Source organism: Podarcis melisellensis (assembly GCF_964234715.1).
Source record: "Podarcis melisellensis genome assembly, chromosome: Z".
Classification (NCBI taxonomy): Eukaryota; Metazoa; Chordata; class Lepidosauria; order Squamata; family Lacertidae; genus Podarcis; species Podarcis melisellensis.
Genome location: NC_138547.1, coordinates 41,098,086 through 41,119,458, shown reverse-complemented (window position 1 = coordinate 41,119,458; position 21,373 = coordinate 41,098,086). Strand labels below are relative to the sequence as shown.

The window sequence follows — 21,373 nt, the reverse complement described above, 5'->3', positions numbered from 1 at the left end:
CAGAGGAATATAGACAGCACCAATAGCTTTTCCATCACAGGTGGAACAGCAGCTTAAGTGTGTGTGGGTGTGTTTGTTTGTGTATTAACAATTTATTTCGCTAAATATAATTATTTTTAAATCTCAGAGCAGTGTGCAATGAAAATACCATAATGACAGTGGAAACGCAAACAACATTAAATAAAACAATTTTTAAAAAACAGTCTATAAAGCAAGATTGAAACACAGACATGTGCCACCGATACAGCTGAGCAAAATACAAAACAAAAATAAAACATTTAAGAGTGTCCAATGCAACTTGGGTAAACATTTACATTTTTGAGAAGCAATGAATGGTGATTACTGTTTCATCCTCACTAATTATCCAAAGGACGTGGATATGCTATCACCAAGGAGCCCCACTTCTGTGTTGTCACGAAGTGACAATCTGCAATGTCATGGACCAACCAAAAAGGCCACATTCACAACACACATTTAAAGAGCCATGAGATGCAGCTTGTTAAGGGTGCTGACTACAGAGTTGTTAGCAAACCCATTTGCCTCTCAGAGCTAAATTTGCTGGACTTCCCTGGGAAGAAAGTTTGTTAAACCCCTTTGGGAACTGGAATGAGAACAGGAGTCTCCTAACAACTCTCAGCACACTGCAGTTCCCAGGATCCTCTGAGGGAACCCATGACTCTCAGCAGGCTCTGCTCCCTGCCCCTTCTCAGGCTTTTTTCGTTGTGCATCCTGGAACAAGAGAAGAAAGAGCCATGTGGCTTGGCTCTCAGTTCAGCAAATGCTGTAAGTGAACTGAATCTCTCTGAAAGGAGATTTTATAGCCTGCATCTTTGCTAATCCAAAGATTCCATTCTCCTTTTTGTAAGGACAATTTTCCTGCCCCTCCCCCCCTATAAAAACTGTCTGGAGCAACAACTGAATGGGGTGACTCTTGATGACATATACATAACACTAGAAGCTTGGTTTTCTCTCGCTGCCCAGGTCCCAGTGAAGGCCTACTTGCCCCCTTTCCCAGCTAGGCCTTGCCAGATGGGTCTTCAGAAAGGAAAGGAGAACTTGAGATAGGAAAGGAAAGTTAACGTGCACAGCTTAAGGCTGGGCCTTCTGAAAATACATGATAAATTTGGTTTTCCTTCCCACAAAACTCATCCCTCCTTATGTTACTGGACTAAAGCTCCTAGCATTTCTGACCAGTAGGTATGCTGCCTAGGATGATGGAGTTCAACAGTATTTGGCAGTCACCCCATCCCTGCTTTGCATTTTGTGCAAGGAGGTGGAGAATAAAATGAAAGTGACATGGCGATTCTTGTTGATCAAAAGATTTAATATTTAAGTTTTCTGTTTTACAGTTTAAAATACTAATTTAAACATCCTTAAAATATCAATGACTTCTCTTCTTCTCTTTCCATGATTCTTTTTGCATATCATAAATCCCTGGATATTTTACAAAAACTAAACCATTCAGTATTCCATTATTGCATCCATCAAAACTTATTTACACTGTTGAATTTATCTTCATGCTGCCAAAGTTTTCAGGTATAAACAATTCCCTCCCCCCATATATTCAATAAACATTTTCCACTCTTCTCTAAACGTATGTTCTTCTTGTTCTCTTATTCTATATGTTAAGTCTGCAAGCTGTGCATATTCCATCAGCTTAAGCTGCCATTCTTCTTTAGTTGGGACCTTGCTCATTTTCCATTTGGGGGCTAAACACGGGCCGCAGGAGTGGCATACATAAATGACCTTTTGACACCAGGAAATTTTTAGTCTGAATTATCCCCAACAAAATGTTTAAAAGTACTTGCTTACAGGTTTCCTGCGGGTGTCTGGTTGGCTCCTGTGAGGACAGGATTCTGAACTAGAATTGGCCCAATCCAGCAGGCTATTCTTACGTTCATACCTGTAATTGGCTAAGCACCTCCCCCATACGAAAATCAGTGTGTCTCCTATTATAAGCACTGCCATCTCCACCTGTGGCAAAATGTGAATGAGTTTCTTTTCCATGCTAATGGCTTCTTTCATACACTACTTCTTTCCCATGGGAAATTTAGAAATTACAGCAGCAGTTAAGAGGTTGGCACTAAAGCTCAGTGCTATAAAGCATCTTTGTTTAAAAAAACACCCAACTTTCTAAACCTGTTTCAGTCTGGATGACAAATATATATCATTAAGCGCGATTAAGATTTCGTGATGGCCTATGCACCACGCTTAATTGTCCTGCGTTTATACTTTCCATTTTTATCCCATTAAGGCCAGGGACTGTGATTAAATGGCACTAAATTAACTCCAGGGCTCGTATGCCAGGCTGTGGACCTTCCTATGTTTTAATACATCTTCTTCTTGTTTTCTAGCAATGTATAAGTGAATCCCAATTTTCATTTCTGTTTTGTGCAGCTGGGTCAGTGATGGGAATTCAAATGAATTCTCTGGCATGTACATTTGAATTCTTAGTAGCCAGGGACAGAAAGTGGCAATGGATCATATGATTTCTCTTCCAGTAATTTCCCACAGCAGAACAGACGAGGAGGTACCATTTGGGGAATGATGCCCCCAGAGCAATGGGCAAAGGATATGCAGGATATATTAGGTCCTGTATTCCAGAGTAGTATTACAAACTGAGGCTTTGTATATACGTTTGAAACAAGAGCTGTCCTTTCCACAGGCTTACAACATAAAGATAGACATAAAATGCATTGGGGGGGAAAGGAAAGGAGTGTGGTGTGGTGGTTAGAGTGCTGGACTAGAGTATGGGAGATCTGAGTTCAAATCTCCACTCAGCCATGAAACTCTGGCTTTGGCCAGTCACTTCCCTCTGCCTAAGGGAGAAGCCAAGTAGCACTGGATCTCTGACACGCCACTGGGCAGGGCTGTTTGGCCTTGACCTCTAAAGCAATGCAGCTGAATGACCATTGAGAGAGAAGCTGTTCTGGAAAGAGAGGAGCCAAGTGGCAGTTAGCTGCTGCCAGGCTGATGGAGGGGGCTCTTCTGCCTCACCTCCCCATTGCAACCTATTGGGCATGTCGTTGAGGCAAGCTATTTGGGGACTGGTGGCGCCAAATGGCAATTGGCCAAGCCAGTGGAGGGGGAGATGCTTTCTCACCATTGCCAGGTGGGATGCTTGCTGAAAAGGGCAGTTTATTTTGGACAGGAGGCCAAAGGGCAGCTACATCCTAATTTCAAACAGATACAAAACTGGGAAAAAGAACATGAGAAGAGCCTTCTGGATCAGGCCAGTGGTTCATCTAGTCCAGCTCCTATTCTCACTATAGCCAACCAGAGGCCTGGGAGAAATCCCCAAGCAGGACTTGATCAGCAACTGGTAGTCAGGAGCACCACCACCTCTGACCATGAAGGCTGGGCTCATGGCCATTGATAGCCATGTCCTCCATTAATTTGTCCAGACCTCTTTTAAAGCCATACAAGTTGTTGACCACCACTGCCTCCACTGGGAGCGAGTTCTATAGTTTAAATTATGAAGGATGACTTTCTTTTATCTGTCCTGAGTCTTCCAATGTTCAGATCTATTGGATGTGCTAGGTGAGGGGAGAACAACTTTTCTCTACCAACTTTCTCCATGCCATGTGTAATTTTGCAAACTTATATCATGCCATCTGCCACTCATTCCCACCCCCCTTGAAACTAAAAAAAGTCTCAAATGTTGTAGCCTTTCCTCAGAGGGGAGTCATTCCATCCCCTTGATCATCATTGGTTGCCCTTTTCTGAACCTTTCCCAACCCTGCAAATATCTGCCTGGAGGCCCAAACTGTACACAGTATACCAAACACAGTCACGCCATAAACTGGTGCAACAGCATTATAATAGCAGCAGGTTTTATTTTCAATTCCTTTCCTAATGATCCCTAGCATGGAATTTGCCTTCTTCATAGCTGCCACACACTGGGTCAACACCTTCATCAAGTTATCCACTATGACTCCCAAGGTCTGTTTAATAAAATTACAAACTAGAGGAGGACAAAATCTATCACCAAAATAAATGGGACATTTAAAAGAGAAAAAAGGAGAATAAGTTTAGTGACTATGTGTTTGTTTGTTTTTTTACTAGCAACAGACAGGGAGTGATAAGGGGGAGGAAAAGAATAAAGATGTGATGTCTAGGGAAATACTTGGGGTGGGGTGGGGTGGGGTGGGGGGTTAACAAGAAAGAAAGAACCCACAGCAGAGACCAAAGAAGGGAACATAGAGAAGAATCAGAGATGAAAGATAAGCAGGAGCTGCTAAGAGAATGAATGTGGTTGAATGTGCTTAAATTGAATAGGAAAAGGAAAAGATAGTGAAATCAAACAGAAGGAGGTGATGCTATGTATTATTCAGCAGTTAACACCACCAAATATGCCTATCTGTCTATGTTAAAAAAATGATGAGGCTGTTGGATGATAAAAATTGCCTGCATCCCTGCTTTTAGGACAGGTGATGTATCCTCTCCTTGGACCATTTTTTACTTGGATTCATCACCCAGCTTTCCTCAGAGCTCAGCTTACGTAGTATTCAATATGAAGATACAGTTCCCTGTCTCTAAAGTATTATGGTCTGATATAATATGCCAGCTATGTTGATATGTGTGCTATTATTTGAGCGATTTCCATTAATGGCAATGCTGTTTGTCTTCTAGCGGCTCAGCAGGTATCCATGATGGATGATTTCTGAGCTTCACTCAACCTTGAGGATCTTTCTTCATCATGTTCGATCTGGACTATATTTATCAATTACCGTACTTTTTTCTATTTTAAAAAAGCCTCCTTTCTGTACGGAGCTCATCCTATTTTATCTTCATGATAACCCTGTGAGGTAGGTTAGGTCAACATGCCCCTGTCTAAGTTCCCTGTTTGCACAGAGCTTTTATGTGCACCCACAAATGTGTGTGCATTTTTTAACTCAAGAAAAATTGAGGTTGTGGGTGAAACACAAGTACCTATGGACATTTTATTCTTCTGTCCAATCCTTATCGCCTTGCTTTGCTCCTAACCTCCTGAATCATGACTCCTGAGCTCTATGTCTGCTGCATGGCTACTTGCCTGAATAATGATCTCTTTCTTACTTCCAAGTAAGAGTCTCTGTCTGCCTGTTTTGGGACAGAGGAACCAGGACACAACCATTATTTAGCCTTTGGAGAAGATTAAAGTAGACACATGAAAGCTACCTTCAAGTATCTGAAGGGCTGTTACACAAAAGATGGAGCAGGCTTCTACTCTGTTTTTACAGAAGGCAGAACTACTGCCAACAGGTGGAAATAGCAAGAAAGCTGACTTTGATGAAACACTGATGAAACTTCCAAACACTAAGAACAGTTTAACAGTGAAACCAACTGCCTTAGAAGGTTCTGGGTTCTCCTTTGATGAAGGCACCTTAAGCAGAGCCTGTTATCTGTTAGAATGCTGTCATTTCATACTGCATTACAGATTCCTCACTGAGCAGGGGTTAAACTATATTACCTCTAAGCCCCTTCCAAGTCTAGGTTACTATGACTCTGTGATTTCGGATGAATTGGAAATGGGTTATTTTGCATTGATCCAGTAGGAAATTAAGAGTCATCTGACTCAAGTGTGGCCATATAGATTGTGATGACTCTTTTGTTTTGAATTTTGCCAGGGTTCCAGCTTATTAGCTCCAACATCCTCCATAGCGCAGAATCAAACTCTATGAATAATACATGGGATCCTGGGAGGCAGCTGTGAAATCCAATTAGTTTAGCTGAAATTTGCATATCAATCAAGGGCAAAATATTTCTTGCTCAGCTGCTGCAGAAGTAGCCTTTTAAGAGATTCAGGGTGCACACTTGTAAATTCTGCAGGCAGTTGTAAATAACAATAGCTTAATTTAAACGCTGGGAACTTTTAAAAATATACACAAGTCATCTGGGGGAGGAGAAACCTCTGCACTGGATGCACAAGTATCAGTTGTAAATTATGAGCTCCCAGATGATAGCTGAGAGCCCAAGGGTTGGAGAGATAGTGTTCCCAGGTGACAGCCAGGTGCATGGAGTGAGTAAAGGTAAGTTTGGTGCTAAAGAGTTCTGTCCTGAGGAAAAGTTAGGAGTGGAGTCATTGTGGCCCTAAGTGAGAGGGTGGGGAGACAGATGTGTTGGTGAGGGTGTTTGTTATGATTTAGTGCCTAGAGCCCTGGATGGCATCATTCTTACCTCAGTTTGTTTGGATCTTCAGTTAGGAAAGGGCCAATGGCTTGCTCCAGAATTCTGCTCACACAATGACCAACTAGATGCCTCTGGAAAACCCTCTAGCAGGATCTGAGAAGAAGAAGAAGAAGAAGAAGAAGAAGAAGAAGAAGAAGAAGAAGAAGAAGAAGAAGAAGAAGAGGAGGAGGAGTTTGGATTTGATATCCCGCTTTATCACTACCCGAAGGAGTCTCAAAGCGACTAACATTCTCCTTTCCCTTCCTCCCCCACAACAAACACTCTGTGAGGTGAGTGGGGCTGAGAGACTTCTAAGAAGTGTGACTAGTCCAAGGTCACCCTGCAGCTACATGTGGAGGAGCGGAGACACGAACCCGGTTCCCCAGATTACAAGTCCACCGCTCTTAACCACTACACCACACTGGCTCTCTCTGCTCCAGTGGCTTCCAGCAAATGGTATTCAGAAGCATTGCTACCTCTGACTGTAGAGGCAGAGCACAGACATTCAGGCTAGTAGCTATTGATGACCTCCGTAGATTTGTCCAGTTGTCTTCTAAAGCCATCCAATTTGGTGACCATCCCTGCGTCTTGTGGAAGTGAGTTCCACAGTTTGTGTACAGCATGAATAAGGGTCCCCCCCCTTGCCTGTTCTGAATCCTACAGCTTCACTGGAAGTTCATGAGGGCTAGCGTTATGAGAGAGGGAGAAAAACTTTTCTCTATCCACTGACAATTTGTTAATGATTTGTTGGCTGGTACCAAGCAGTTGGGACGCGGGTGGCACTGTGGGTTAAACCACAGAGCCTAGGACTTGCTGATCAGAAGGTCGGCGGTTCGAATCCCCGTGACAGGGTGAGCTCCCATTGCTCGGTCCCAGCTCCTGCCAACCTAGCAGTTCAAAAGCACATCAACATGCAAGTAGATAAATAGGTACCACTCCAGTGGGAAGGTAAACGGTGTTTCCGTGCGCTGCTCTGGTTCGCCAGAAGTGGCTTAGTCATGCGGGCCACATGACCCAGAAGCTGTACACCGGCTCCCTCAGCCAGTAAAGCGAGATTAGCGCTGCAACCCCAGAGTCGGTCACGACTGGACCTAATGGTCAGGGGTCCCTTTACCTTTACCAAGCATTTGTTTTACATGATATGGGTTGAGGGAGTGGGGGATCCAAGAGTGCACTGAAGTGATTGCATGCTGTGGGAAGGGAGGGATTGTGTGATGAATGGTACTAAAAAGTAGGGACCAAGAAGTAGTGTGTGCTGTGGGGCTTACTCCCTAGTAGTGTGCTGAGGATGGCCGTCTAAAGCCTGCATCCCTAATTCGCTCAGCTAATGTTTATTTTGTATCATTTGCCTCCCGTCCTGGAAAGTCAGACCAGCAGGCATCCGAAATTATCCCCACCCCTGACTGTTTGTTTCATTTGTTTGATAATTGTGTGTGGGGGGTGGAAAGTTGGTGAGAGCACCCTTTAATCCCCTAGCTTCTGAAACTTTTCCTTTGGCTCTCGCCCTGCGATGAGATTTTGCTGATTTGCAGCACAATTGAAATCCAAGATACGCTGGGATAAGAGAGTTTGAATTTGGCAAATCTTGGGCCTTCCTATATCAGCCAGGGTTCAGTTATACCTACACTGGTGTAAATTCCTCATGCTCACTGAGGCAGAGATACTGAGTCCCTCTTGAATCAGTTAACAAAACATACGGCAACATAGGTCTCCCAAAAGGTCCGTGTTGGTGTGGGGCAAGGTAATGGTTAGACTAATTCCAAATTCTGTTCATTACAGCTATGTGGCCTAGTTCCAAATCCTTAAAACTCGGACCCACACTAATCTGATTGCTCAGTCAAGGACTCATGGTTGGAATTTGAAATAGAGTATCTACGGTAATCCCAGCCTAGACTTTGCTGACTTCCTATAGTTAGGATTCATCAGTTACATGTTTTTGCTTGCTATGGACATTTTATTGTACTCCATGGTAATTTTAATACGCTGTTCAGCAGAGCTGTTTTTCTAGAGAAAGAGGTGTTGGAACTCACCATGAACACCTTCCTTGTTCTCTTATAATGGCAATGGTGCCCACCTGAGAGGTGCAGGAACTGAGTTCTGGCGAATTCTGGCTGAAAAAAAGCCCTGCTGTTCAGCATTTGGGGGAGGTTTTGGGGGAGAAAAAGGTGTTATATGAATTAATTGGATTAGTAATTCTAATAATACTGCAAGGTAGGTTTTCCACACATGCTTTGGGTTTGGGGTGTGACTTTGCTCTGTACTGATTATGGTAACATCACACAGACACTCCTTCTCCATGCAGACTTACAACAGGAAAGCTTCACAGTGATATTGTGTAGGCAATCCTAAAACCATCCTTTGGCCATTTATAAGACCTTTGGCCATTTATAAGACCTGGCTGTTTTCCAGCAGAAGGAAAATGAATCAGTTTCAGCCCAATTGCCTTCTCCACCCACCCCACCCCCAGTGACAAACAGAAAAAAAGCTTCTTAACATCCCTACAGGGCTTAGCAATCTGAGCCAGAGGTGTGGGGGGGGGGGATAAAATAGAGATGGAACGGTTCTGCCGAGAAAGGTCAGCTGTTGACTTAGCATGCTGGCTGATTGTCTTTGACCCCAAAGCCTTTGTTTGGTGATGTGGACATGGTACATAGAAGGCTTTCTGGAAAAGCAGACCAGACATCAGATTCAGAACTATGAGTCTGTTATACACTCAAGAATGATAAAGCAACTGAAAAATGGGAGGCAATGGCTGTGTCTGTTCTGCAGGCACTTTGGTAGAGCATGAGACTCTTAACTTCAGGGTCATGGGTTCAAGCCCCATATTGGTCAAAAAGATCCCTGTACTAGATGACCCTTGTGGGTCCCTTCCAACTTTACAACTATATGATTCTATGACTCTGTGCATTTGTGTGTACTGTGATGAGGTCTGAGAGCCGGTGTTGTGTAGTCAATAGAATGTTTCACTACAGACTCATCCTCACTTCCATTTGCCCTGTCACTTTCCCTTTGGGGAAAACCCGCTGTTTACTGCTGAATTGGAGCAAATATCAATTGGGTATTCCCTGGACTGGAGATTTAGCACTAAAGAGTGTTTTTTCCAGGGGAAATGATGCGTCAAAGGTAAAACTGCTCAGACTCTTGCCTAGAAAGCACGGGGAAAATGGGAAACTGCTCGGACCTGTGCTTTCTAGGCACAGGACAAGCAGAAGTGTAGACAAGTTCTTAGGTGGGTCAGATCCAGGTTTGAATGTCGGCGTGCCCATGAAACACTGTGGGGTAACCTTGACATAGTAATAATAAGGTTGTTCCTTTGAGGCAAACCATCCTGAGGCAAGCAGGCCTGCAGAAGGCATGAAATAAACATGGAAACAAAAGCAATAACAAATAACGGGGGAAGTTATTTGGAGGACTAGTTTGACATCTCTTGACCATAAAGCGAATGACCGTGAAGTCCATTGGTCTTTAAGGGTGAGCCATAACTACTCTTGAGTAGCAAGTGGCCACCACTGCCTGCCTCTTACAGTATGCAGCTCTAAATTATAACCATGCCATTAGCTAATAATGGGTTGGCATGTATATTTTGCTACCCCAGAACAGTGAACGGAAAGGAATGGAGGACTTGCATCCCAGTAAGATTCTCTAGCAACTATTGCAGTTACTAGCTATTATTGCCACATTAGCACCATACATTTAATGTACATTTAAAGCACATTCTCCACCCACAAGGATTGGGGATTTTATTTTTTCAAGGATGCTGGGAATTGCAGTCCTGTACCAGAAGTAAACTACAGTTCCCAGGATTCTTTTGTGTGTGTGTGTTCATGCGCGCGCTATAAATGCATGGTGTGTATGCATTCTGAGTAGTACTATAGCAGTGAGCACTATTGCTATCATACTATATTATCTCTCCTCTACCCAAACCTGCTGCAAACCTAGCTTTTACAACGCAGGGCACTTAGCCTCTACGAAGACCTGTGCTGTGCTCTACAGGGAAGCTGTCACACACACAAAAGAACCATCATGTTCTACTAAATTGCCAATTCTCCGTTTTGAATTACCTTCTGAACTTTTCCTCCTCACCCTAGCAGGGGCCTGGAGACAAGAAGTCTGCTCTCTCTTGTCAGGCTCTCCCGCCTGAGCCTCTTCTGACATGAATCTGAAATATCTAGGCATTCAGCTTAGTCTGAGGCAACATCAGAGCCAGTGAGGCAGGGAAACAAGACCAGAGACATTTAAAGGACATTTGCTGGGTTCTGTTTCACTCTTCTGAGCTGTTACCCTGCTTAATCAAAAGTGTTCTTTGGACACCATAGGGCATGATAATGTGCATTCAGTGCTGGATGCAAATGCCTTTTTGAGGTGCTGTGCACATTGAATTTAGCTGCACATTGCATCATTCCCAACCCACACTATTTCTCAATCTGAAACACATCCTGTGGGAATTATTATAATTTGTTGTCTGCCAAGAATGGACTTCTTTTTCTAGAAAGAGAGGTGCCAGAACTCACCATGAACACCCCCTACCTTGTTCTGGCTGAAAAAAACAAAAAGCCCTGGAGTTCTCAAGCATTTGCTATGTACATGTGTACACAGAAAGGACTTCCTATTGAGGCCACTCCCTCTTATCATGTTTAAGTTGTCTGTGAACAAAACAGGCAAAACAGGAAGCAGCATAGTAACTTAGCTGCCTCCGTATCCCATTATGTATCTTCCGTATAAAGGTAAAGGCCCCCTGGATAGTTAAGTCCAGTCAAAGGTGACTATGGGGTTGCGGCACTCATCTCACTTTCAGGCTGAGGTAGCTGGTGTTTGTCCACAGACAGCTTCCCAGGTCATGTGGCCTGCATGACTAAACAACTTCTGGCGCAACTGGACACCGTGACAGAAATTAGAGTGCACAGAAATGCCATTTGCCTTCCCGCTGCAGTGGTACCTATTTATCTACAGTGGTACCTCAGGTTAAGAACTTAATTCATTCTGGAGGTCCGTTCTTAACCTAAAACTGTTCTTAACCTGAAGTACCACTTTAGCTAATGGGGCCTCCCGCTGTAGCCACACCGCCACTGCACGATTTCTGTTCTCATCCTGAAGCAAAGTTCTTAACCAGAGGTACTATTTCTGGGTTAGCGGAGTCTAACCTGAAGCGTAGGTAACCCAAGGTACCACTGTACTTGCACTGGCATGTTTTCGAATTGCTAGGTTGGCAAGAGCTGGGACAGAGCAACGGGAGCTCACTCTGTTGTGCAGATTCCAACCGCCAACCTTCCGATCAGTAAGCCCACGAGGCTCAGTGGTTTAGACCACAGCAGCATCTGCATCCCATATCTTCTGTATATCAGTATATTAACACAACTCTACTCTCTCTCTCTCTCTCTCTCTCTCTCTCTCTCTCTCTCTGTGTGTGTGTGTAACACAAAGGACTCAGCTATACAGCTGCAAATAAAACGTTTTAAGTGTGTTTTAAGTTCAATATACAATGTGGCACAGATTGCGATGGTGAGCCTTATGGAAAATTAAATGCATTTTTAAGAATGCTTTTTTTAAAAAAGCATTTTCACAACGGTTTTTATATGTGTGTAGATTCCATCTTAGTGCCTGTAGAACCACTAACTGACCAGAATAGAGAACACAATTTTTGTTGTGTGCTAGTTTGAAAGCATGTCTACCTGTGTATACACGGATAGGTCCTGCCACTTTGGGTGCTGTTATCATAGAAAAGTGTGCACAATCTCAAATCACTATGTACAAAGGTGCACCAGGGAAACCTCCCCCCCCCCAATGCTAAGTGTGTAGACAGGCTCAATATCTGGAAAACAAACAAACAACATTTTTAAAGAAGGGGAGGCAGAGGGGCAAATGATTGTGGCTGAATCTGTACCAGGGAAACCTGCAGTCTTCCATATTTTGCTGGCCTCCCTTAGTGACCAACTCCCAGTGACCCTGGGTCGCAAAACTAACCCAAGACATTTTAACATCTGAGCTGGTCCCAAAATGGCACACACACCCCTCCAGGGAAGAAGGTGTGAGGGAAAGAGGGGGAGGGGCGATCAACCTGTCACCTTGCCTTGCCTTATGGGTCTGCCGTCCCTGCTGTGTTCCATGCTATCTGAGAGGGATAGTGTTCCTGGCTAGCACAGAGTGAATCCTCTACTCATGCCTACTCTCTCCCTTTAAAATCCACAGCTGCTACTAGACAAAGGATGAATAATATACACACCCATTATCAATTAGCTGCCAAATTTTCCTGGGGTCTCTTTAGGTAGTGAGGCAGATCAAGCATGAGGGTGTTAAGATACAAAGAGGCTATGCCAGGTTTATGGAACAAGTTCTAAAGTTTACTAAAACAGGAAAAAGATGTGGATATTTTTCTTTAAAAGAAAATGTTGCGTATGAAAGCAGTAAGAGCCCAGAAGCAGAACCTGCTTGCAGGCTGGCTAATGATACAAGCGTTGCAAGTTGGTCCTATGCCGCCTGCCCAAATATTTCATCTTCTCTTCCCTTTGAAAATATGCTGCTGTGTTTATTATTGAATCTATACTCTGTGAATGGAGAAAGGGGTTGGGGAGCATGGATAGTTAATAGCATTTCTCGATTTTAATGAAGGAAAGTCAATTCACCTTGAAGGAAATTCCCCTGGACTAAATGAGATTGAGCTATGTGTTCTCCCCTGAGAAATTCCCCATGGTAATTTCATTACAGAAAGAGATTGTGGGTTTTTTTCTGGTGCATGTTTTTTTAAAACCCTCTCAAAGTCAAACTCTACTGCAATTGTTGTTTGAGCTGAGCTTGACATAGATTGTATGCATTACTCTGTAGTGGATTTCATCCCCTTTCAATGAGCTTGGGAAGTCAGATTTCAGACTGTGATACTGAGCAGTGGCGTAGCGTGGGTTGTCAGCAAGGCAAGTAATTTGTGCCCCCAACCCGTGGATTTGCGCCCCCTAACCCATGGATTTGCGCCCCCTAACCCCCAGATGTTGCACCCGGTGCAGCCGGCCCTCCCTGCACCCCCACGCTACGCCACTGATACTGAGCAGCAACATTCATAGAGTAAAAACAGAATACAGTGGTACCTCAAGTTACATATGCCTGAGGTTACATACACTTCAGGTTACAGTCTCCGCTAATCCAGAAATATTACCTCGGGTTAAGAACTTTGCTTCAGAATGAGAACAGAAATTATGCTCTGGTGGTGCGGCAGCAGCGGGAGGCCCCATTAGCTAAAGTGGTGCTTCAGGTTAAGAACAGTTTCAAGTTAAGAACGGACCTCAAGAACAAATTAAGTTCTTAACCCGAGGTACCACTGTACTTGAAGATAATGAGATAATAGTAAAAATAATTTATTTTTTGTACCTGCCCATCTGACTGGGTGGCCCCAGCCACTTTGGGTGGCTTCCGATAGAATATAAAAGAACACATAATACACCACACATTAAAAGCTTCCTGATACAGGGCTGCCTTCAGATGTCTATGGAAGGTTGTAAAATTATGTATCTCTTTGACATCTGGCAGGAGGGTGTCCCACGGGGCGGGTGTCACTAGCGAGAAGGCCCTCTGCCAGGTTCCCTGTATCTTGATACTACCTGCACGTGGGGTTCCCTGATAATACATGGGATTCTCAGTGCCTTTACTTTTTCTTCTCTCTAGTTTTCCACCTAGGCTTCCACTCTTATTTAAACTGGAAATGGCATCCTCCATTCTCTCACTTTTTATGGAGAAACCAGACCATGTAACTGCTAGCCTCCTGCACCTCAGCTTTGTTCTGCATCTCTCGAATTGCATAAACTAAGCTATGACCTCTTCTAAATGTATGTGTCTATGAAGCTGTTCAGTGCTCTCTTCACTGGCTAGCAGTGGCTCGCCAATGATCTAAGACTGGGATCTTTCTTACTCAAACCTGCAGATGCCAGTGATTGAACTTGGGGTCTTCTGCATACCAAACATGAACCCCTGTGCTACAGCAAGCAAGAAAGAAAAGCAGTAAGTCAAGCCCTAACCTTCACCCATCAATAACAGGAACAGGCTCACTAGGGTAGGGTTTCCCATATGTGGGTCTCCAGCTGTTTTTGGACTACAACTCCCATCATCCCCAGCTAGCAGGCCCAGAGGTCAGGGATGATGGGAATTGTAGTCTGAAAACAGCAGGAGATCCAAGTTTGGGAAACCCTGCACTAGGAGACAACCAGTAGCACCAAGACTAGTGTAAATCAATAAACAAGGTTAAAATTCTGTATAAAGAACTTGGGAAATAAACAGGTTTTTGCTGGGTGATGGAAAGATGATCAGGTAGGTGCCTGATGGCTTTAAAAGAGGATTAGATAAATTCATTGAGAATAAGGCTAACTTTGGTTGCTAGCCATTTCTGCCTCCACTGCTGGAAGCAGAATGCTCCTGAATACCCTTTGCTGAAAATCATCAGGGCCCTGTTGCCTTCAGGGCCTGTTTGGGCATCTGGTTGGTCACTGTGTGACCAGGATGCTGAATTATTTGTCCTTTGGCCTGATTCAGCATAGCTCTACTTAAATTCTCAAGTGCTGAATTTAATACGATAGCAATGCTCAATCCCAGTTACTAATCAGGCAGCCGCATACTGAGTTTTCCAAAGAGTCTTCAAAGGCAAATCTAACAGCCACAGTTTTGCTAACATAAGCAGAAGGGAATGGCCCTAATGACCTTTGAATACTAGTGTGATGCTGAATCTACAGTGTTGCATCCTTTGATATTCAAGGAATCCATTTTATAATCCAAACTGATAATGGGCTGCAGTAATCCAGGGAAGCTAAATCGTGCATGTGGCTCTTTTACACTTTTGCTGCAGTTCCGGGGCAGATACTAGCGAGGGGAGGAGGCGCATTGTGCGCCCCGACACTCCCCACTGTGGCGGGCGCTGTACTGGCTGTGACGTCGCATGGGGGCGGTGCGTGCGTTAGTCACGCACCATCCCGATGTCACCTTCCCGCCTGCCCGCCCGCTACATTGTAAGGGGCATGTACGCTGGTCACTGCATTGAAAGGGGGCATGTACGCTGGTCACTGTTTTGAAGGGGAGTGAAGAACACACACACACAAAAAGGTAACTTGTTAATTTAACATTTATTTCTATGAGGAGGAGTGATTCTGAGGGGTCAAACAAAGAAATAATAAAAAAGTGACAAAAAAGTTATTTTTATAATGACGAGTTTTGCGGCTCCCAGGTTTTTTTTCTTCGGAAACGGGTCCAAGTGGCTCTTTTTGTCTTAAAGGTTGCAGACCCCTGAGCTAAATCAATGCTGTCAACAAGAAAGCCTCTAAATACAGAGAGTATTATAAGAGATTTCCTTTACACAGGCTGGGGATTTGGAACTGATCTATCACCTTAGTAATTTCCAATGTTATGCCTGCAATCTTATGCAGTCCTACCTAATAATAAATCACTTTGAACTTAGTGGGTCTTATTTCTGCATGATCATGGGTAGGATTGGGCTGTATGTTCCCAGCTGTTATGTTCTTTTACATTATATTCTGAATGTCGAAAATCCAAATGCAATGCCATGTTTGTTTTAAATAAGCCTTTCTCAATCTTAGGTCTCCACATGTTGTTGGACTACAAACTGCATCATCCCTAGCTAACTGGACAAGTGGTCAGGGATGCTGGGAGTTGTAGTCCAACAACCTCTGGGGACCCAAGGTCAAGAAAGGCTGTTTTAAATAGTGTTATGTGGTGATCAGCACCATGGATAGCACTGTGGCATAATAACAGACTCTTCCGTGCCATTCTGGTCCTACATGATCACAGAGATAAACAGTTTTCATCTGTGGTGATATGGGTATGGGAAGGGTAGCTGCATGGTTTGGGCAAGGAAAGTTTGACATGATACAGGAAGGAACATCAGCAAAGTGTTTTGGAATGAGTGTTCCCAAAGAAAAGCATCGCACAAATGTTCCATCTTGCTCTCTCTCAAATAAATCACAAGAGGCTTTTGTGACCATTAAATTTAGTAGAAATGGTGGCTTTAAAGTAAGATTAGACAAGTTTGTGGAGGATCATGGCATTAAAGAGCTGTTAGCCATGATAGTTGCATGGAGCATCCAACATCAAGAGCAGTATGCCACTGAGTAAGTGACTGGAGGTGGCAACAGCAGGGAGGGCAATGACTTTATGCTCTGCTGAAAAGCTTCTCAGCAAACATCTGTCTAACCTGCTATGGGAAATGGGCGGCTACACTGACATTGCTTTGTCAAGGCTGTTCCTTTTGTTGGCATCCGTCTGTCTCAGGAGACAATGGAGGAGTGAAAGTTTAGCCCTGAGATTGCCAGTATGGCACCCTTAAACACCCTGGTGGTGCCCAGCAAGACCCACTGTCCGTTTTTGTCTGCATTTTATTTGTTTTGCGGTGTATATTGCTTTGCCTGTTTATTAGGTTCTGCCTTTTTTTGTCTGTCTTGTGGTTCTTAGATTTCCTAATATGCCCCCAGACCTAAAAAGTCGAGGGGCCTTGGCATAGGCACAGGCAGGTGCATGGACATTCTCATTACAGACAATCAGGGTAACTCCTGGGTATCTAATTGTGGGGCCAGACAAGGTGCCCAACACTGGGAGCAGGGCCAAGAGCAGTGCCCCACTGCTCTGCACTTGTCTGATGTCCCCTTCCACCTTAGGATGCTATTAGCTCCAATGTGGGCTAATAAAATCCCTCAACAACTGTTTGAGGTTTTACAGCAGGACTGGGGAACGCTTTTTAACCCAAGGGCGACATGCCTTCCTAAGCAGCCTTCAGAGGGACACAGTGGTGGGTGGAGCGAAAGGCAAGAGTGGGCAATGGACATACTGTTAATTTTACCTTTTTGAAGTAGGCTGATTCCTAAGCACGCTCACACACCTTCCCTGTTCTCCACGCAGACAAGAAAGAGTCGTTTTCATAGCTGAAGAACAGATTCCACCCAAGCAGAACAAACAAAATAATACTTGAGGTGTGAAGAAGTGGAGGCTGTTACCTAGGAAGAGATCTGAGCACCAGATAGAGGGGCCTGGAGGGCCACATCAACACCCACGCTGGAAATTCCCTTCCCCTGCTTTCTCTTGTACACAGGAATAGGGATAGAATCATGGAGCGGGAAGGGCCATCTGAGGGCCATCTATTCCAACCGCATACAATACAAAAGTATGTTTCCTTTATTTTCTGTCCAATCACAAAGTTATGTTCATTACTACACAGGCTTCAAATTCTACATGCAAGTTATGTTATAATTTCCCCTCTTTGACGAAACTTATAAGCTGGCAGAAAAACTGGGTCGAAAAAGGATTTAAAACTCAGATTGGTTAAGCAACATGCTTTTTTGTGTCACCAAAAACCTGTACTGAAATTGAAAGTGTTGTTTTGTGAAGCACAGCACCAATAAATAGGTTCTTAGTCATGTGACGCCTTTATTTTCTAATCTTGCATCTCATAGTTTTTTGGGGGGAAAGAGAGTTTTCCGCACAACTGCTAACTCAGTGCCCAAGCAATGACATATATTTATGGGAGGTGATGGCCATTGTAAAAATGCTTCCTAGCTGTCTACAGCCTTCAAAGGAACCACAAGCTGAACAAACACAAAAAACAGGTTGTGCCTTCCACAAACAAACAAAAAAAGCAATTTGCAGTACTTGGGGGGGGGGTACTTTTAAAAAGTAAGCATACTTCACAAGGACAACATTATTACGGTTACTGCTTAAAAGCAAAATTTGTCAGTCACTTGATGACATAATTTTTATTGTATTTTTTGGCTGCATTATTTGATTTCAAAAATGCCTTGGGCCCCACTGTGATCCTGATCAGAATCCACCCCACCTATTTGCAGTGGGAATAAAGTGCTGCTGGCGGCAATGGCTCATTCCTCCCGTCATACATCTGTGGTTGCCGGGTTCCTGTCCCAAAACATGACAGCAACTCTCACTTGAAAATAAGGAAGGAATATTTATTCGGGTGAATGGCAGCACAAGCTCAGCAGCAAGCATGGAAAGTCAAGATTCCAAGGCACATGAAGAAGGCAAGAGGTTCACAACCAAATGGAAGCTACAAAGTTGTCCCAACAGTAGACAACCCCTTTCCCTCCCAGGCTTTAACAATGAAGCAGGGTGGATTCACTTATAAGGCTTTCTCTCACTGGATTCTAGACACATCAAAGAAGCATTTCAGTTAAACGCGTTGTAAACTTTGTACGAGAACAGAAAAACAGCAAAAACAGAACTCCCATAGCCCCATCTGGTGTCAGAGTGTTATAATGTATATACAGCACGTATGAAGTGCTTTTTCTTTGCCAGTGTAGCTGAGTCCCCTGTCCCTAGGGTTCTGCACTACAGATTACTCCTCAGAGTTGCAATTCCTCACTACCCTTAATAAATGGCAATGTCCTGAATTCTTTGAGGTGGGGGAATGTGCTTCAAAGGTATGGTATACACAGCCACAGTCCTGATCCAGCTTTCCCACCCCACTTTTCCATGCTGGCTACATACCAACCAGCAAGCAGGTACACAGGACTGCACTACATGAAGAGCATGGTGACTTGCTTGACCTTGAGAAAGCCAGTAGTAGCCAGTACTGCTTGTTAGATCCCTTGGTCAGTGATGGCTGGTCCCCCTATTGTGAAAGACAGAGATTGGAGAGGGGTGGGGGAGGATGAACCCCAGGACAGGAATACAGGAAGCTGCCTTATTACAAGCCAGACCACTGGTTCATCCAGCTCAGGAATGTCTACTCTAACTGGCAGCCAATCTCCAGGGTTTCAGGCTGGGGTTGGGGTTGAACCTGAGAACTTCTGCATGCAAAGCAGATGCTCTTCTTACTGAGCTACAACCCTTCCCATAGCTAGGGGGCTGGCCGAGGGCAGGCTGAGATTAGTGGGGCATTGGCCTAATGGACCAACCTCCACTATTTGTTCTCTTTCCTTTTTTTTAAATAGGTTATTCAAAAAAGATTTATTCAAAAGTAACAATACAGTTATGATACATTTTCAATCAATACATTCCCCTCCACAGACAGCTCTGTGATGATGATGGCATTTAAATATCCTGTTCTTCTTCAGTAAAAGAGAAAAGCGGAGACACTATCTGGTCTCCCTTCTTTCCTTTCTTTTTACCCCACCCTCCTTTCCCCATCTCATTCCTCCCCAACCTACTCTTTTTAGAAATGAAGTTAGATTGTACACAAGAGGAAGTAGATGCTGTGCAACGTGTACCGAACATCAAGCTATGTGGTGTTTGAGGCACCGTAAACCCCAAGTTCCTGATGTACAGGCTGATAACTTGACCTGGAGGTCCAGCCAATTTCTTTTGAATCCAGTTCAAGACACCATTAACACACTCCCCAGAGCACCGAGAAGTATCTTTGAGTTCCAGCAATGTCATCTCTGAGCAAGCAATAACAGGAGTAAAGAGTTAGAATTGTGATGTCCGCCTAAAGTGTGCTCTGGTTGGTGCATGGGTTGGGTCCAAAGGGAGAAGGTAAGCTATACTGCAGCCCTAAGTGGGACTTTCAAATCAGAATGCCAAATGTGGGGCCTGAACAATGGGACCTTGACCTGGTGCGGCACCTAGGACACCATCCCTTTCCCTTGTGAGTAATGCTGCTTTAATACTGCATCAACCACACTGACCTGTTTCCCAGTTGAATTAAGAAAGGAGCTTGATGCAACTTACTCTCATGTAAGTAGACAGAAGATTGCAGGCAGCAGACATCATTCACCAAAGTAGAAATCATAGCAGTTGCTCCAGGGTCACAGAGTGGGCTTAAAGGCTGAGTGAGGTTTTGAACCCAGGTCTCCTTAGGCCCTAACCTGTACATTGCAGTACCTCTGTAAATCACAGTACAATATACCATATTTTTCCATGTATAACACGCCCCCGTGTATAAGACGACCCCTATTTTTGGGGACCCAAAATTAAGAAAATAGGGGGAGATTTCCCAGAGTTCTTAAGCTTTTGGGGGGGGATTGCCCAGAGTTGTTGAGATTTTGGGGGGGATTGCCAAAAATCACTCACCCCCAATTTTTAACATTCATTTACAATAAAAAAAAGCATTGTCTTATACACGGAAAACTACAGTACTTAGAACCCTTAATGAACTACAGCTCCTATAATTCTTTGAGGGAAACTATGACTGCTTAATGTGGTATCATAGTTGGATTATGCCTGGCATTGACTCTGGCTGCAGCTCCTGTTGGCTCCTCTGCCTTCCAACCCACCGGTCCTAGTGATCACCAGATACCACTGCTGGGAGCTGCCCATTGCTGGCCCAGTAAACCCAGATCCTGGGTCTGAGAATTATTGCTAAACTACCAGTTTTAGCCCAGCAGCTAAAAGTGATTGCAAAATAAGTATTTCCATATTATTGTTATTATTATTTCTCAGAATTGCTTTTTTAAAAGAGAGCAACAGAGGTGGAAAGTCTTGAATGCTATCAAGAGGGTGCTGAAAATTTCTCCTTTCTTTCCTTTCCCTTTTTTCTTTCTGAAAGAAAAGAAGTGCTTGGAAGCAGAAGGTGCATTTTGAAATACTGCTCCTGTTATAGTTGAGTAGGTCTCTCCAGCATTGATATTCATAAGTCTTTTTGTGTCTGTGTACCCAGGTTTTATTTCATCATATTTCTAATTGCTTTGCAGGAAGTTGTGCATCCATAATGCCTCCAGCTGCAGGTTTTCTTTTAGGAGGAAAAAACATATATTGCAAAATGTTAATGATTACCTCCATGCCCCCGTTCCCAATTGGCTAATTTTAACGCAGTTGGTGTGCCCCAGCTACTAGCAGCAAAACTGTTACATAGGAAGCACATTCATTCATTCTGTATACTGTACCATCTTTCATTCAAAGATCACAGGGCAGTTCACAACATAAAAAGTACAAAATGAGAACACAAAATACAAAATAATATAATAAAACCAAACCATTAACCTCCTGCCAGAAACACATTTAAAAGGACATAGAATGTTAATCAGCCAAAGGCTCAGTTGAAGAGAAACGTTTGAGCCTGGCACCTAAATATATTTAATGAAGGAGCCAGACGAACCTGTCTGGGCAAAGCATTCCACATATGGGGAGCCACTACAGAAAAGGCCCATTTTTGTGTTGTCCCACCCCCGGGCCTCAGATGATTATTTGCAGGGTCCAGGTAGGTTCATGTGGAGAGAGGTAGTGCTGGAGGTATTGCGGTCCTGAGCTGTTTAAGGCTTTATAAAGCAAAACCAGCACTTTGAATTGGTACAGG

General features: G+C 43.8%; 1 long non-coding RNA gene across 6 annotated transcripts in view; it reads right to left on the bottom strand.

The window, feature by feature from the left end:
• The window catches only part of LOC309362176, a 120,239-nt gene that overhangs the window by 42,983 nt on the left and 55,883 nt on the right, over nt 1-21,373 (bottom strand). For 3 of the 6 annotated variants that reach the window (XR_014164834.1, XR_014164838.1, XR_014164839.1), the window contains one exon: nt 6,160-6,264. This is a non-coding gene — a long non-coding RNA (uncharacterized lncRNA). Of the gene's footprint in view, nt 1-6,159; nt 6,265-8,180; nt 8,278-21,373 lie in introns of all 6 variants that reach the window. The other 3 variants (XR_014164835.1, XR_014164836.1, XR_014164837.1) reach the window with 2 other exon arrangements.